The sequence below is a fragment of the Syngnathus floridae genome, chromosome 13, assembly GCF_059516105.1.
Source record: "Syngnathus floridae isolate MCC-2025c chromosome 13, RoL_Sflo_1.0, whole genome shotgun sequence".
NCBI classification, from domain to species: domain Eukaryota; kingdom Metazoa; phylum Chordata; class Actinopteri; order Syngnathiformes; family Syngnathidae; genus Syngnathus; species Syngnathus floridae.
In genome coordinates, this window is record NC_142425.1 from 5,135,123 (window position 1) to 5,153,930 (window position 18,808).

Here is an 18,808-nt window from a genome sequence, read left to right on the forward strand (position 1 = left end):
GTTGTAAATATGCGCTTGTCATGCTAAAGTAGTTGGCTAAAGTTTGTTAGCAATAGCATAGCCTCTGCTGCCTGCACGTGCCTCATACAGGAAGTAAGGGCGGCCTTCAAAGGATGACGTGCTCAAAGTTCATTTGTGCGGTTCACAATTTTAAAATGTATTTATATTCTTGAATATAATTTGGCCGGTGTCGTTATCATATGCATGTACATTATTTTGAGATGAGTGCAAACAAATGCAAACAACCTTGTTTGGGAAAACATTCCACTTTTTATAACCTTCAAAAGTGGGTCAGTTGCCATGACAACACTCAACATCATCCACAGTATTGATGCCGTGTGTTGTAATAAGTGTGTTTCTTTGAGGTGTGAAGGATGTTGATGTGGGGGGTAAAGCTTGTGAGGTCAAATCTTTGGCTTCATGGACCCCGAGGAGGGAAATTGATTGTTAGGAGGCTTTGGTGGGGGAGCAGCGAGCATTTGACTCCTGCAGGGAAGGAAAGAGAGCCTTACTTGACATCACTTCCCACAATCCTCCTCTGCTCCACCAGGCCAATAACACCAATTAACCTATTAGGAGACATCTTTCAGAGCCGCATCTTTACACGCGCTCACACACACACACACACATACACACACACACCGCATAACAACAACACGCACACACTCAGGAACTTTGACTGCTCTACTTCCCTAACATTTGTACAAGTAGCCTAGCTATGATTAGAATAGCAGATTGGAAAAGTAAATCTTCAACGTCTGCTAGAAAGTTTTTTTTTTTTTTTTTGTCAGTTAATGCCTACCGGATAACATCTCTGACTTTGTGACATTTTGCGTGATTGTGCGCCTCCCCGCGTGTTTGTGGCGCACGTTGGCTACAATACAAACAAATGATGGGCCGACCGCAGTGAAAAACATCAAAGTGTTCAAAAATGGACCCCCGGGGTGTTCTTTGTCCGCGGCTGCCGGCGTTATTGGACCCCGGTTGTCACAAAGTGGCCCCTCAGGTCATTACTCGCCACCATCGCGGCGGCCATGTTGAGGAGCGAAAGGACGCACTGGACGCACATCAGACATTCGGGCCCCCGAACCCCCTCCGCCAGCGCCCCCAGCCCATCGACACGAAACCCTGGCGCAGAAACACTTGAAGCAATTGATTTTTCATTTTGATGCATAAATTCTCTTTATTCACCTTGGGTTGGATTCTACAATGCCAATCACAAGCTTTTTAGTGGCAAAACATCAAAGGAAAAAAACAACAATAGTGGAAAATACAAAACTTTTATGTTAGTTCACAATAAACAACTAACTAGGACAAAAGAAGTACAGCATAGAAAGTCAGACGAGTGGACTAGCATACAAATATATGCAATATACCACCTATTAAATATATGAAAATTTCTGACATTTTTCCTTGAACTATGAAAATGTTTTTGTTGTAAGATTATTATTTGTGTAAATGTCTGACTTTTTGTTTGTTTTTCCACTTCCTTGTGAAATTCAATTTTTACCTATAAAAAGTATATTTTATTTTATTTAAATTCTGCCTTTTGTAAAATTCTGTTTTTTTTTTCTTTTTAATCAAAGCATTCCTTAACGTGTGCCAATTCCTTGTCAAATTTCAGCCTTTGCCTCTTTTACAGGTTTCACTTTTTCTTTGTACAGTCCAATTTTTTTCCCCTTCAAAATTCAAACTTATGACTTTCCTCTTAATTCCTTTGGCTTTTTCTGCACAAAATTTCATTTTCTTTTTTCCATTGTTGAATTATGACTTTTTCCAACCACAGATGTTGACTCTCATAAAATTCCGACTTTTTCTGGAATATTACGACTGATTTCTTGTCAAACGCAAACTTTTAATTGATTCCGTTTTGTTGTTTGGCTTCGCATGCGGTGCGTTCCCACCGGAAAACACGAACGACTTTGCGCATGTCGTAAATTGCCGTCACTGGCGCTGAAATAAATGTGACAATGATTGTCTGCGGGGAAACCTTTCAAAGAAGCATCTTGATGGCAAGTCACTGCGCTTGGCACTCCATCACCGGCGAGGCCGGTGGATGCTTCCGAAAGGCGGACATATTTACGAGCATGCAACAGATGGCGAGCGCGCCTCGCTTCCCGCCGGAATGGGCCTTTTGGTGGCCGTATAAAGATGATGAAGCGGCCGCCGTAACGGGCCTCGGGACGCCGCGCCACGGCAGAAAACGTCCAAATGAGCCTCCCAAGATTGATGGACGCCGCCGCGGCGAGAAACGACAACAGTAATTTAGGCGAAAGCAAACAAGGCCCGAGAGCCCCTCGCACCGCCCGCTCTTCTGGCTGCATCCGTCCCCCGACGGCGTCGGCCATTAACCGGGCAGCCGCTTGGCAATATGCTGCAGTCGGCGTCAGCAGGCGGGTGGAACAATAAAGGGACGCAACGGCGGCGAGTGTTGAGCCGCCACTCGAGTTTCCCGACCTTTATTGCGCCAAGGCACATCGTTTACATGAGAAAAATCTCTTGGCCCAAAACCAAATAAATGGCACAAAATCTACTGTACAAATGCTGACATTAGGAAAAGTTAATCTGAATTTTGAAAGATATTTAAAAATGGACCTTTTTCCCTGTGAAATTTCACATTTTTGTTTTGAAAAATTTTAAAATTTTAATTTTTTTGTACTTTTTTTATTTGTTTGGTTTTATTCCCCCCCCCCCCTTTTTTTAGCATAGCTTTTTTCCCTCATATTTTTATGAGCCGGCCAAGATAAGCTGAATGTTCTTTCCTGAGCTGATATGAAGCGACTTTACCAGGGTGTCACGTGAGCTTTAGCGCCACCCAGCTGCGAATTGCGCCAAAGATTCTTCCATTGTCCCGGCGGCCGCGGTGCGCCTCTTCCGGTCGGATGGCCGACTTGATGAGGTTTAAATGAAGCGAAGTGGCGGGCGGGGCTGAAAGCGGAGAAGCGGCAGTGAAGCTACATTTGCTAAACGTGCTAAGCTTCAATCCCGTCCAACATACAAAGTTTGCTAATGAGAGATTCAATCAAGCGTGCGGGGGAAGCTGGATTAATCCCCCCCGGGCATACCCTGTCCCTCTGCGAGACCCTCACCCCCCCCTCGCAGAAAAGTGAATTGAACTTTGAAGGTGCAGACGCTAATCTAAATGCTAAGTGAGACACCTTTCTTTAGCAGCACGCTAATCATGCTAATCATGGCTTTGTTCTCCTCGCGCCTCGACGGCACATCAACCTTCAATGTTGACATTTCAGGCCCGACCGAGCGAAGGCTGATCAAACCTTCATTTCAAATCTTCACCGTTGCTTGAAACGCATTTAAAACCCCAACCGAGCGTTCTCCTTGACGGGGCCGTGATTCCATCTTTAATCGTCTCATAGGACGAATACAGCGTGTGTTGTCGCCGCGGCGCAGGTGTCAAACTCGGGTCCTCGAGGGCCGCGTGTCTTTGACATTTCCCTCCTCCAACACACCCGATTTAAATGATCAGGATCATTATCAGGCTACTGCGGAGCTTGCTGATGAGCCGATCGTTCGAATCGGGTGCGTCGGATCAGGGAAACATCTTCAACGTGCAGCATAGCGGCCCTCGAGGACATAAATTTGACACCTGTGCTAGTTATTTATTGTTCTGGCTCTCTCGCCCTCTCTTTATCTTATGATCTGCCTCTCTGTCTCTCCATTGCTCTTTCTATCGGTCCCATCTCTGTCTCTCTATCTACAAACAAATTTTCGAGCACACAGGCTGTATTTTTGTTTTGTGTTTGCTTTCCATCGCCTCGAACCGCTAACATGACAACAAAACCAAAGCGTTTGCGCTCGCAGCGCGTGTTTTTGTTTTTGTCTGTTTTCAGGGAAAGCGCAAACATTTGTTTTGTGCTCCAAATGCGTCACGTTGACGTTTATCACATTAAGACACATTTCAGGCTTTTTGCGTCTAAATAAAGAAACGCGGGCGGTGACGGGTGGCGCCCACCCGTGGGCTGGCTCGTCTCTTTGTCGTCATTTGCATTTATTGGGTAAACGTCGCCTTGTCGTGTCACGCCGCCGTCACGTCTGCTCCCTTTTTAGAGGGGCCGTGTTCCCTGCTAACCTTTGCATACACCTTTCTTTTTTTCTTTCTCTTCTTTCCCGCCGCTAAACAAAAAACAGACAGAAGACGCTTCCCAGCAAAACAAAGTATGCTTTGCTCCCCTACAGGCGCCTGCGTCCCCATTGCCTGTTTCATTTAAAAAATTGATTCTTGGTTTATGAATCATTTTGCTGTATCAGGACTTGTAAGTTCTTCCTCTGAAATTATGATTTTAGTTTTTTTAAATTACGATTTCAATCTTATCTTGCTTGGATTTTGTTCTTGTAATCTCATAATTTTACAGCTGCAATATTGTAACTGTGCAACTTTAACCTACGACTTAGATTCTTTTCTGATTTTATGACAATAAAATAGTGTGAGCGGCATTTTGTGAACAAGAGTTTTGTCCTCAAAACCACTTTCCAACTTTAGTCTTGTAATCATTCAACGTCGCTCGTTTACTTTTATGACTCAATACGGCAACCAATCAGTAGGGCCGCTGAATCAGCCAATGATCCTTCATTATAAACCCAAGTCACCGTAGGAGGATGAGCGGACAATTTGAAAATAACAAGTCAACGACTTTTAAATACGTTCCAAAAAGTGGTCATTTGATCAGCAATGGCTGTCCATTGTGTTCCCTTCGAATGACGTAGGCAAAAAAAAAAGGAGGTCAGCTCGCGCCCGCGGGATGCAGGCCAGCTGCTTCCTGACCACCTGACCACCACATGGACCCTCCCCCTTCGGAACCCCCCCACGCTCCTCCACGTCCTTCTCCTACAGTATCTCATTAGGGGGCAAACAAGCACATCGCGTAGCCTGAGGAGACTGGACGTCCTCTTGCTTGCCCCCCCTCCCTTTTTACGCCCTTAATCTCACTGTTTTTTATGATAAAAACACTGTCTTGTTTTCTACAGCAAACTGTACTTGTATTATGAAAACAATCATTAATCTAATTTGTAAGTCACTTAAACCTATTTTATTGTTGTTTGATCTATTTTTGTTTCACTTTTCTGTCTCTGACAGAGTGTAATTCTTGCATTGTGCGCAATTGTCATGAGACGTGTCCCTAATAAAGTGCCTCAATAGAACTGTTGTGTGTGTTGTTTGTGAATGACAGCGGCTCATGTAAGCGAGCTGTGTCATCCCAATTAGCCCAAACAATTAGAGCGACTTTGAGTGTCATCATGGTGTTCTCATTTCACGCTGATGATGATTAAAAAAAAAAAAGAAAGAAAAAAAATCAGTGTGTGGCGCCTGGAGGCCGGCAGCGTGTGATTAGAACCTGTCAGCTGCTCAAGTGAACGCGAGCGACCATGCGTGTCATGCGACATGACCCGCTGTGCTCAAACCTTGTCAACGCATTAACCTGAATTCCCCCAAGTCGTTACAAACGCCGCCGCCACCGCCGCCTGCAGGATGGGGGAAATAAAAACATCTGACATCAATTTAATCATGTAATTAAATCGACAACAAAAGAATCTGTCCATAGTGCGGCCTTCAGAGACGAGTGACCCGACTTACGAGTCTTTCGAGATTCGAGCTGTCGTTTGGTAATATTGTTGACAACATGCAGCAGTTAGTGTAAAAAAAAATTCCAGACAAAAAAAAAAGCTTCAAGATATTTAATGCCACTCCCAGTTAGGATTTCTGGCAAACTAAATATAAAACAACCCAATTAGACGTTGCATAATTTGTCTGTTAGCTTAATGCTATGATGATAACGTCCATACAAGGGCCGATGAATCACATTGGTCTCTGTGTTATGTAACCGATATTTGAATACAAAGAGTGGAGCGACACATCTAAACTGAAAATATGACAATACTCACATGCATACATTCTTTGTCTTCCGTAAAGAGCAACCAATATTACTGCAGCTTAAGACAGTTTTAAGTCTTGTACATGAATGTCCCTGTCTGTGTTGTACTAATCGCAGGCAACCAGGCAGTTCTTTTTTTTTAAATTATTTTTTACCCAAATTTTACTCTATAATTGTTTTTTCTATTGTACATTATAATTTTTTTTATATCATCATATATATTCTCTTTCTTTAAAAATAAAAAACCAAAAAATGCCATGATTTCTTTTTTTTTTTTGTCTTCTTATGTTTCAGATATGATCCCGGGGGCTTTGGCGTCCAAATAAAAATAAGCAGTGTGTGACAAACTGTGCGTATTAAAACAAATGCGCTTGCCTGCTGCTGGAAGCTATCCAATAAGAGGAGAACAGATGACATCACAGGGTGAGTCATGAGACAGCTGATTATTAAACACACACAACACGCTCGCATCAATAAAAATAAAGAGTAGTGACAGGAGGGGAACAATAGTTGTTGCAGGGGGCCAAAAGGTTGTCTTTCCCGTATTCTTGTCCAAACGTATCGATTTCTTGACGACTTCATTACTCAGCGCTCAATCCCCAAACGCTCATTTTGGGAGTTCATGTTAAGTTTGAAGGGCCCTTTTGCTGCTTAATTTTTGGGGGGCATCCTGTTCAGAGGTTTTGATGCCAGGGCGCCAAAATCAGTTGCAGGCTCAAGCCCTGATTGCCTGTTGAGGTGTGTGTGCATTGAAATGCGTCTTTGCTTGTCTGGCTGCAATCACCGCCAAGGTGAATAATTGATGTAGGGGTGAAAGCATTGGTGGTGGCCAGGGAGCGGGCCCCCCAACTCTCCCTGATACCCTCTGCCCCCTTTGTGGGTCATGTGACGCCTCCTGGAAGTGCAAAGGCGTGTAGCGTCTTGTTCCCGCCGCCTGACACCGCGTCTCCCTCGGTGTCACGGCCCCTGTCTCACCCGTGTAACTCCGCCATCCGCACCATGCTGACACCGGCCAACAACATAATGGAAACATATTGATTGCCACCCTCACACACACACACAAAAACAGTCTTGTCACACACACACATTTCTCTCTGTCACACACTTTAATCGCAGCCTCTTTCTGACACACATAGAAATCGTCATGTCACACATACACATACAGACATACGTCTCACAATTGTCATACACAAACGCACACACACACTCGCGCACTGGCTGGTGTCACAGCGTGTAAGCAACAGGCCCGAAAGGACGTGTGCTGATCAATGCTCATCATTCCTGCATCAGTCGCACTCAATGCCACCAGTGCAACATCCATCCAGTCGCCACGCCACCACAGAAGGGAGTCAGTAAGAAACATTTGTGTCCTTATTGTTTTTTAAACACACAAATACACTCCAACAAATCTGTTTCCAAGAGCAGAAATATCAATACACGTGTACCTAATGAAGTGGCTGCACTGTTATTTTTTTTCTGCCCCCAGTAAGGAAAGCGATTCCTCAATTTGTCATTGTTTTTGCTTTCTTTGGTTGTTTTCGTGTAAACATTCTCCGAAATGTTCCATGCCCATGTTAAGCCTCCAGCAACATTTGGACAAACAAACAAGTCCACCACAACAGCACTTCGACACACTGCGAACTTAAACCCAAAGAAGTACAAAAACTTTTCTCGCAATGTTTAAATATCTCTTATCCCCCTAAAAATTGATAACAAAAAAGGTCACAAAGATTTATCAAATATTCTTAATTGTTACGTAATTGAAGTTTTTGAAATTAATTAACAAAGGACATTTTGTTAAGATGACGACAACAACATCATCATCATCAACATCAGGAGACAAATGAATGGCAGTGCTACTTGTATTTGATGTCTATTAGTTTGGGGAGCGGGTCCCCCACAGCAGATGGCGAGTGTGGTTCTGGCCGCAAAACATTTTTTCATGTCGCCCCTCTCTATCCATCTACCCCCCCCTTTCCCCGCGCGCTCTCCAGCCAGCGGAATAATGAAAAGCCCGACTGTGGTCATGGCTAACTCAATCTCATTATAATCTCCCCTTTATTTTATTCATTGGGCCCCCTGGGAGGCTGTCTGCCAGCGATGTGCCTTTCAACCTCCGGAGAGGAGATCTTTGGAGAGCGTAATGAAGTCACAGAGTGGCACAATTATTTCCCAAAGACGCAGCGTTAATGTACTCGACAATTCCCCCGGGAAAGGACGCGTGATGACAATTGCTTTGTACGCCTTTGATCGCTGCTTTAAATACTGGCCGGGATCAACTGCAGGCTGAGGGACCCCCCCAACCCCCCAAAACTCCCCCCTGCCAATATGATGTGTGACCGTCGCGAGTACACACACACTCTGACTCGCTGGTACCAGCCAGCTTGGCAACAAATTGTCTTTTAATTGCAGAAAAAAATGGCAATAGGTCGGCAGTGAAACGTGCCACTTCATTAGGTACACAAACGAATCATGTCCAAGTGCATTTTATGGATGTTTTTTTAACTCACTGCATTCCCATAGGCAATGGTGCAATTAATTACACTGGTCAACAAATGTTTACATTTTTAATCAGAAATGCAAGCAAACTTTTGTAGATGAGTGGCTTTCCCAGATTCTTATAATTTTAATAATAATAATAATAATAATAATAATAATATATTTTTTTATGAATTAAATAAAACATCCGATACAACGCAATTACACCATAAAATCAAAAGCTTTTAGGTCAAGCTCAAAAATGAAAACCTGGTGTGCTATAAATAAAGGAAAGACTTTCTCTGTCGTGACTTTTTGAGGACCTACTCCTCCTTGTGGCCTTTAAACTCTCCAGAAGAAAACTTTGGACAGGGAAAAAAAAAATCGACTTCCTGTTGTTCATTTCAGAACATTCTTCGGATTATGCCGAGCGGCATGCCTCGTACCGGCGTGTGGAGCCGAGAGCGCGGTAATTATATTATGAAGCACAACTGTGAGTCCCGGTGTGCCTTCGACACTCCCCAAGCAGAATCGCGGAAATTGAACGCAATGCTGCCGTCTTCAGGGTGTTGTGTTTTCACAAGCACGCACACACATTTGCACATTGGCGAGGCCTATCACAGGAAAGAGCGTGCTTGCTAATAAGTCTTTCGACTTCAGCGCGTTGCGCTCGCGCAAACACGCACATGTCAAGGTGTACTCAAAGAAACATAAATAGTTTCCTCCTATGATGTCATCATCCGTACACCCGCTGGAGTTTATGGTTGCAGCAAGTTACTCAGGTGATGAAGCCCTGAAGTTATCTGAGGTAAGTAATAACTGGTTGAAAAATGTAATTTTGACAAACCGCTTCAGGACCTACATCAAATTAAATGCTGTGATGATTGAGTTTTAGATATTTAGATGATTTAATCCTGTAGGGGATGCCGATACGAGCCACCGATACTAAGAAAATCTGGCATTGAGTAAGTCTTCCTCGGCAGTAGTTGGCGTTATACAGCGGCAGGTCGCCACATCGGCCAATCATTATCTGCTTCACAAAGGGGAGTTGTCTCGTTGAGTTAAAAGAATTGTTTTTTGTTCCGATCTGCTGAAACTGTTTTTATCTGTTCCATGCTTTTTATACGCACGCCAGTGCCATAATTTTTGCTCTCTGGATGAATGACAGTTTTTTTCCGTCTCGTCACGGTGAATATTGATGGCGGTGGAGAGAAGACGTTGCCATCAAAGGTGCGCCGCCCACGCTGCGGGAATCTAACGAGCGAGTCACGATACTGCGTTCGGATATCTATGGAAATGTTTCGTTGCCCGGAGGTGAAGCCGCCGCGTCGCTCTTCGGGGTCAGCGCGCTCGTCTACCAAGCCCAAGTGAATCTTTTGAAAAATCTCGTGCACGTGTTTGGCCTGGGCGCTAGTGTCGTCCTTGTCCAGTTTTGGTTCACTTCTTAAATTGCAGACTTAATGGCCCTATGAGCTGCTGTGCTTTCAAAAGATGGCAAAGAATTGCTAAAGCAATTCAATTCTGATTCATAGCTCATCAAATGTAAATGAAAATCATCAAAGATGAAACGCACCACTTTGAGAGTCGTCGCAGCAAATCGGATATTCTGCCACGCCGCCAGCACCTCCCCGTCGAGATCTCGTTTGTGTCGTCAAAGCTCGCTAATGTGGGCCCCGTTTGGACTCGCAGGCTTCCGGCAGGCGTCAGATTGAAGCATGCCGGGTGGCGGAAGGCGCTTCGAGGCCCCGAGGCCTTCTCGTGTGGGACATCGTCGGCTGCCTTTGTTCAGGACACAGCGTACCTCTGAGCCGGGGTGTGAAGCAGGTCCATTAACAGGTTCTTCTGAAGGCTGCACGGGGAACAGCGGGGCGCATCCATAGAGTGGACCGGGCCCCTTTGAAAGGCTTCTGCCGCAGTTGTTGTCATGTTGTGGTGGCTGCTGAATCGCAACCCGTGACTGTCAGACATCTTTGTCCCCAACATCACACCCGGCGGCTCTTGACACCGGCTTGTTTGTCACTAAAAACAGACGAAAATGCTTTTGTTTGGCCCATTTTGAAGTCTTGGCCTCCAACAGTGCGACCGGTTCCTACCGAGTTTCATGTTTGCACTGAAAGGCTGGAATTTGTGTCCCAAAAGCTACATGACTGGAATATTTTGTCGTCATTGCTAACAAAAAGTGTTTATGGCGTCGTATTGTTTACTTTGGACTTCCTGTCAGTTGTTCCATTTCGCTCGCAATGCTGGAAAACAAAAAGCTATTTGTCCACACAGCAGCGAGAGGCGCGCGTGTTTATTCACACTCTTCTCCTCGTACCGCCACCGCGGGAAAGGAGCCAGGGATTATTGGGGGTGGCGAATTGTGATTTAACAAGCGCCTCTTTTCTCCCGCCACCTGTGTTCACAACAAACCTCACCGTTAGCCCGTCGCGGCCCCCGAGCGAGAACGCTTAATTACGCCGGCCTTCCTCCGGGACGCGGCCTCGCCCGGGCCCGTTATTCTCAACGGCGCCGCTAAAACGGAGCAAATTTCCACAGCAACAAAGAACACCTCGGAAAGGGCCGCTTGTTAGTCGCATGATGACAAATTGGCGGTGGTGGAAGGGAAGGAACCAAGTACAGCTACCTTGTTACTGCACTACTCGTGACCATTTTTGACAACATGGGCACACTTTGGTGCCACATTTAAAGGGAATGAAAGGCGCTACTCTGATGATAATTAGTCGGCCGTGGCCACTCCCACAGTGGCGCTGCCATCCCACTCCCAAATTAAAAAGAGGGAAAGATACTTTGAAAAAAACACTTGTTAGTAACCAAGCTACTGTGAAAAATACATTTGTTAGTAACCATGGAAAAGTTGCTTTTTGTATAAATTGCTGCACTTTGACCTTAAAACACAAAATGTTATCTGGAGAAAAAAAGATACATTTGAACTTCTCACTTTTGTTATCTGTACGTTTTCTATCTCTGTAAATTGGCAGATTTGCAATCACGCACACAGTTGACTTCCTCTCACGTAGTCAACCAGGGACACTTGATAAGGTACATAACAGACCTACATAAAAGAGCAATGTTGTGTATGTCCATTTGTGTTTTGGTGACTTTCTAGTCAGTTTAGTCTAGTCTGAGATGACATTTACTTTGATTTTTCCAATAATAGTCCCATTTTTTTAATTCACATTTGGTGACTCCACAATGTTGTGCCACATGACGGGGTACTGTGGTACAGTCGCCCCAACTTGACCGTTCAAGTTGGGGCGACTGTACCACAGTACCCCGTTCTATGTAACAGTCTGTTCAGACCCGCATAGGAATCGGTGTACCGCAGTGATTGTCAACCAGTGGTCCGCGGCCCTCTAGTGATCCGTAGCGGTATTACGGGTGGTCCAGGAAATTGGAAATGGAAAATATTTGTAATATTTTTAAAAATAAAATTGATTCATTATTTAGACTTCATTCATTTTCCAGCTAATTTTGTGAATCGTTTACCGAATTAGCAAATATAGCTGAGATAGGTCTAGCCTACTTTGGTGCAAAATAAAATAATATTCCGCCAAAGCAGTGGTCCCCGAGTTGCTTCTTGGTTTGTCCCTTGGACAAAACCAGTTGAAAACGTCTAGTATACCTGCTCAAGTGGCCGACCGATCGAGCGCTCCTGCCTGCCGCCGCGGGGAGCCGCTTCGCTAACGAAGTGGTAAATTCAGTGTTAATGAGTGGCTTCACTGTTGCCACCTCCTCGGAGGTAAAAAGCTCTCACGCTCTCGTCTTCCTCCACCTCTTCCTCTTCCATCTGTCGCCGTGTTAGCCGAGAACAGACGCTCCCCATTTACAGCAAAAACGTCGCCCGCGTGCACCCTCCTCGCGCGACGGGGTGGCGAAGGCATCAAAAATATCCGAGCCCGCGTCTCATTAGCGGCGCACGTCTATATATAACCGGCTGATTTTTTTTATTTATCTATTTGCTTGTATTTGCTTGACTTAGTGGATGTTAAAAGGCTGCCTTTGCCTTGCCTGCAGATATTTACAGGGATTAGCAGCCCTAATACACTTAAGCTGTATGTGCAGATCAATCTGCAAGCAGTTTTTACTCACCCGCTTTGATTACTGCATCATGTTGTGCACTTGACAAGCAACAAAACAAACTGCGCTTATCTACTAAAGACTATTTTTACTTGTATTATTTATAATTCTTGCTCTGTTCTCCAGTCTGCCTTGTGGAGATAAAAGCAACAAAGTTGTTCCGTGCTTCTGAGAGTGTGCCTGGCTGATGAGGTCAATTTGTTCAATTAATGACAAAATTTGACGTGGCAATGTTTTAAGAGTTTGCGTAGGGCACACCAAGCGACTTCGAGGTTCAGGACTTGGTCTTTGCCGTTGGGGTACTTCCCAAATCCGGGCTGGTATTGTTGGAAACTAGTCCGGGTCCAACTCGGTTTCAGCCACGTATGTATGACCTTTTAGGTTATTTGTAATACTATAATGATCTAATGAGCCCCCAAAACACACCAAAATTTAGGTTTGGGGGTTTCCTGATATTGCAGGAGCAAGTACGTACATCCTGACACCGTAGTAGTTTGGTAGTCCACTTTAAAAGTTCAACCAATCAGAAGTCAGGGTAGGATTTGGTTTCGTCTCTGGTTTTGTTTTTTCCCCAAACATAATAATCTGGAGACCACAAAATTCTTAGTTTTAGGTTTTACCAGCATTTTCTTTGTCCATTGCTGAAACTTGATTTTTATATAAGGTCAAAGGTTGATACCTTTGCATGGATCACAGTACCAGAGAGACAGTAAAAATGTAATCTACATATTTTTACCACCTGCGGACCACTGCAAAATTTAGTTCAGCACAAATGTCCAAGTGAATTTCTTGTGAGGGGTCCGGCTGGCGGTCCGGTGGAAGCGGTGGCTTCGGTCAGCCGAAGCATTCCGGCTGCCGGAGCTGTCCGAGCATATCAGGTGCCTGGCTCAGTTTTCCAAGGTGGAAGGTTGTAGGATCAAGACCCCCCACTGCCGTTCCCCCACCGCTACCCCCTCCCTTCTGCGCCAGCAGCTAATTTGACGCAAAAGCATTTGTTTGACACTCCTCCTTCACGTCAAGGTGAGAACATTCCCTGTTTGGCTGGCGTTCAAGCATCAGATTAGTGATGCATCACACTCTTAAATCCGTCCTCCTCCTGCGACGAGATTCGTAAAAAAAAAAAAAAGAAAGAAAGAAAGAAAGCCAGAAAGCCTCTTAAATCTGTGCGGTGGAAAATAAAGAGACGCCGCGCCTTCCCCCCGCCTGGATGATGTTCTCTTTTATCCCGCTGAAATCCCGTCGCCCAAAGGTCATTTCCATAATAATGCTCTCTCTCGTCCCTAATGGGATTCCGCCTGTGATTATGTATGCCGGCGTCTTGGCGATGCGGCCCGTCTTCGCCCGTCGCACAGATGTAATTACAGCGGGCCTTTGATAGCTAAACAATGTAATTTACTGCTTGACTGCGAGTACACACTCACATTACTCGGCCCGGCAGCGCATGTCACTTAGCTTGCCGGCAAGCAGACGCCGCTCGTCGGGCCGGCAAATTGAACAGCGGCGCCTCTTCTTTTGCCGACACCATCGACGAAATCAACCGAGTAGAAGGGGGAAAACATCAGACCTTTCCCTCCCCGTTTGCTAGCCGCTATTGTTTAATTGATTCCGATTCGGACAACTTTATTGATCCTGGTGCGGGCAGTTCATTTGCAGCGTCCGGGTCCAAATGCGCATTCAGCTTCAACTTATTAGGACAAGGTCAGAGAAGACGTCTTAGATATGTGAGCTGCGGGATACAAACCTGAACCGTTTCCAACTACAAAAAAACGTATGTTTGTAAACAAAGTATGTTTGTTAAGTACAATGTCAGCCAGATCACAGTCGCATCTTCCAAATCAGTAGCTCGTTGAAGTCGGGAAATATTCCAAATTATTTAGAAACTTAGGACTTCTGTATTTTGGGGGGACAACACACATCAAAGCTAACGTGATATGACGTCTTGGTCATAAGATGGCGGGAAAAACTGACCCCAAAACAGTGGAAGCAAAGCCTTGAGTTGCTAGTATGCTAGAAGTAGCATTTAATTAGCATTTATTTAAGTTGCTGTGCTAATAATAACATTTAATAATGATAAAGAGCACGTGGGCGGCTGCATGTTTATCATAGACGAGAGGTGATGTACACGTTGGGAAATGGAAATCTGCCATTTGGAAGCGGCCGTGTTTGTTTTCCATATCCGACTGGTCTCCATCTGCTCGGCCCCGCCCTCCGTGAGAGCCGCATGGCCAAAGCACTCACATGCCCCGGCGAGAACATTTCTTCTTCTTCTTCGTCTTCTTGTCTTATTTGAAAGGAGAAAAAAAAGAATTTAAAAGTAAGAGAAATCCTCCTCTGTCAGACGCGAGCACCTTAATCCATTTAATTTGGAAAGGTATTGTTTGGAGCTTTAGCGCTGATGTGCGCTAATCCGTCCCGCCGCAAACGAGGCCGTGTCAGCACATTTAATCTGAGAATCGCAGGTTGAGGCTCTGTTTGATGTTTCCACCTGCGATTGAACATGCCTGCCGTCTTAACCCGACTGTCACTCGCCCGACCGTCGCCCGTGTTCCCGCTTCACCTTTTTTCATCAGCGAGACCACTTCACAGCCTTTTGGCTCTTTGGCACCCCCCCTCCCATTCTCACTCCCACTCTCCTTACCAAACCTTTTATTGTCTTTTTCTGGACGAAACTATACTTTCCCTGCTCGATACCAAGATGAGCTTGTGGAGTTTGAATGTGATTGAGTCGAAATGAAAGTTTCGACTGAAGTAGCTGCCAGATAGCAGCTATCTGCTAAAAGTAACAAATGCATGTTTGTCATGCGGATCGATAAGCTAGTTTTGTACACCTTGTACCATCTGTAAAAATGGTTGTGTTTAGTGCATGTGATTCTCTCCCTTTTTCTCCTTGCAAGCATTACACAGAATATGTGCCACAACACATGGAGCTCTGCGAGCTGTCAAAAAGTCACGCGGAAATGCGAGGGTCTATCTATTTAACACCATCCCTCGCGAGCCGTGACAGCGGCGGGATTCCCCGGTGGCATTCCCGGGGTTTCGCCATGGCATGATTATCCCGTCGCTCTCGTCAACGGGCCGCCCTTTCAACCCCAGATCAATGTGCCCGGGCCCGGCCATCAGATCCGCTCATTAACGCAGGGGAAGAGAGCGCCACTCAATCAGCGCCAGACCCAAATAAATCAAAGGTTCGGCCACAGAAGAAAAGGAGCTAATATTTCCTCAACAAGCCCGGAGAGACGCCGTGGTGGGATGCAAATTGCCTCCCAGGGGAGGCGCGCGCACCAGAGGAGCTGGAAGTAGCCGGGAGGCGGCAGGAAGCTAATGAGTGTAATGCTAAATGTATACAAAGGGAAGGGCGCGCAGCCTCGCTATTCACGCCAATTAATAGCATCTTATCAACGGAGGGGCTACTGGGATAAGGGGCGCGGCCGGTATTATTCAGCAAAGGGGGCCGGGCAGCGTTCATTGGCCCCGAGGGAGGGCGGCCAAGCCGAGCTGAGCCTGGCCTGCGGAGTTAAGGAGGTTTTAAAAAGTGCTCACTTGACACATCAAAACAAATCACAGCCCAATCAAAGGGGCTGCTTCAGGGGAGGAGGCGAGTGGGGTGGAGGGGGGGCATCGGTTAGTGGGGTTGGGGGGGTGCCCCTGGAGCGAAAGGCTACCCGGATACATTCGAGACACATGAATAATTATTGTTTTAAGAAACAGTAAGTGTGAAGGAGGAGAATGCCTTTCATTGCAATTAACATTTCCCCATTAGCATTTTTATCCATTAGCGCCATTAGCATAGTTAGCGTTTTGACACACGGCTAACGGGCTCGTTAGCCTGCTTGACATAGCTGAACGTGGGCAAACATTTTGTATCCTCATTTATATACTGTATATTTGTGTGTATATACATAGTCAAATAAAACAAATATTATTTGTTGTTTTAGACAGCAGGTATATCGAACGAAGCGTCCAGCGAATGTCGTTTTACAAGACTTCTGCCACCTCGCCGAGTATCTGCAACAGAAATAGACACAATAGATGGACGGGTAGCCAGCGTATGAGTAAACAAAGGCGAGGTGTCAAACTGAGAAATTCAGCACACTTTAAAGACATGTATGAATACTAATAGGAGGCGTCAATATGTTTGTGATGCATTTTGATGATGATGATGCGCCTGCAGGATGTCTGCCATGACGACGATGATTAATGAAGCTCTGTGTGTGTCTGTCCATCAATTATTCAGGTGATGTTTGGTCCATCCCAGCATTAGTAACGCTTTAGCCACCTTAGCATCAGTGGTCACATTGTGCCCCTTAGTGGAGGAAACACACATCACCACCACCACGCTGGACACTTTATATGATTTTTTAAATTGATTTAATAATTGTCTGACAATTATTTTGTGTTCATATTCAAGCTTTGAATACAAATAAATAACTAATGATTTTTTTACCTCCGTTATGCAAACAAACTGTGAAAAGTAGGTTCAAAATGTTTTTAAAAGGTAAATGATTAAACCAATTTTTAAATATCGGTGCATTACATTCTTGACAATGTAAATAGTCAGTGTTCTTTAATGTTTATAAAAATACGCAAAGAGGTCTCGAATGTCTACAATATATTCATTAAAGCAGCAAAAACGTTACATCAATTTATGTTTATCGTTTGTGTAATAGCATAATTGCCTAGATCATTTTTTTTTAGCAATTACAGGAAACAAAAACAACAATAAGAAGTAGAAGATATCTTCTTAGGCTATAAGATGTAATGATATTCACAAAAGTAATCATATTACTGTATGCTGTTAACTAGACGCAGCATGTTAGCATTGAGGCGCTTCCAAGCTAACACAATGTCAGCTGTTGATTGTTCGCTATGGTGCAACCCACCGAGTGTTGCTTTGCCATGTGACATCGCAAGTTTAATTTGGCCAACAGTCGCACGCCGTCGCAGTTTGGCGCCATTTTCGCAACTTTAGGTGCGAGGCGGAAGCAATAAATGGGTGCTAACACATTTTGGGTTGTTGTTAAGATGGTATCACTTAGAACTCGCCGTACTAAAGTGAAGCCGCCACTCCTGTCGGGTTGCACAGTTCAAGCTGCAAAGATAATTGAGCAAATGCAATTTTTGTTAAATTTGCATGTGATTGCTGAAGCTGAACTGGGGGGAAATTTGGCAAATTTTTTTTAGAAATCTGAAAACTGGAGGATGTGAATCTTTTGCAGTTTAAATTGTTTGCAAAATGTGGAAGCAGAGACAAAAAATGCTGGGGATAATATTGTAGGCCACTCCTACTCTTGAGGATTCACACAATTAGTGACGACTTATGGAAACAAGTAATCACCAAACAGTCCTCCATGTCGTCATTTTAACAGCTCGTTGCTATGCGGCGGCTGCTCCACATACCCGACCTTGTTGCTGACATAAAATCGATGCGCAGATGACGCGGCTCGGCCGGCCGCCTTTATTTAGTGGAGTGCTTGACTCGCCGATTCTCAGCGGGCCGACCGGCATTGCTCTTAAACCTGCACAAGGCCGATAAACCGCCGCTGACTTGTTGTCACAACATCCGCTGCTGCTTGTCACCTGATGGCTACTATGCAGCTTTTGTGCTATGTGGCCAGCATGTGTGCTTTGTGTATCACCCTGATAAGACCATGAGAATTCCATGATATTTTCAATCATGCCATGGTTTACCTATGTGACCAGGGCGTCTTCAATATGACCATCATGTGTGCCCTGCGCCTAAAATGTGGACCCAATTTGATGGGTGCTATGCTCCAAGATGTCGTCATAATGGGTGCATGACATTTTCTATGTGGTCTGAATGTATGCTTTGTGTCTTTCTTGCTTATTAAGTAGCCATATTGTGTACTATGTGTTTGTGTGGCAAGGAGGTGTGTGAGGTTAGGGTTAGGGTTAGGGTTAGGGTTAGCGTAGTGTCGATTAGGTGTGCTATGTGACTGTGATGTGGCCATAATGGGTGCTATGTGGCCATGACAGGTGCCGTGGCCATGCCAAATGTGTATTGTGCCCACTAAGTACTTCATATGCATGTTCAAAATGTGTACTACACAGCCACAATGTGTACGATGTTTGCTCTGTCTCATTGTTTGATGTTGACAAATCATGTACAATACAATTACATCTTCATAATGCGCATCCCTTTGTGCTCGGGCGTACTGTGCATGTGTGTGTGCATGTCTTAGCAGCAGAGAATGGGTTAAGCGTGTCCATCGTGCTGCGTGTATGTGAAATTGGTTTTAATGAAAGTGTTGAAAATGTGCCGCTCGTCTATTTTTAATGCGGAGAGTCGCTGGTGTGCTGCTAAAGCAACCGACTTTGACCCTCATTTAAATTGTACAACGCAC

At 45.0% G+C, this 18,808-nt stretch overlaps 1 long non-coding RNA gene across 1 annotated transcript; it reads right to left on the bottom strand.

Moving 5' to 3' along the window:
* Positions 1 to 6,750: 6,750 nt before the first annotated feature.
* Positions 6,751 to 12,190, bottom strand: LOC148388264 (uncharacterized). The gene is made up of 3 exons (XR_015862177.1): positions 11,992 to 12,190; positions 9,940 to 10,385; positions 6,751 to 6,890 (listed from the first exon to the last, which is right to left on the bottom strand). It is a non-coding gene; the product is annotated as an uncharacterized LOC148388264 (long non-coding RNA).
* Positions 12,191 to 18,808: the final 6,618 nt, after the last annotated feature.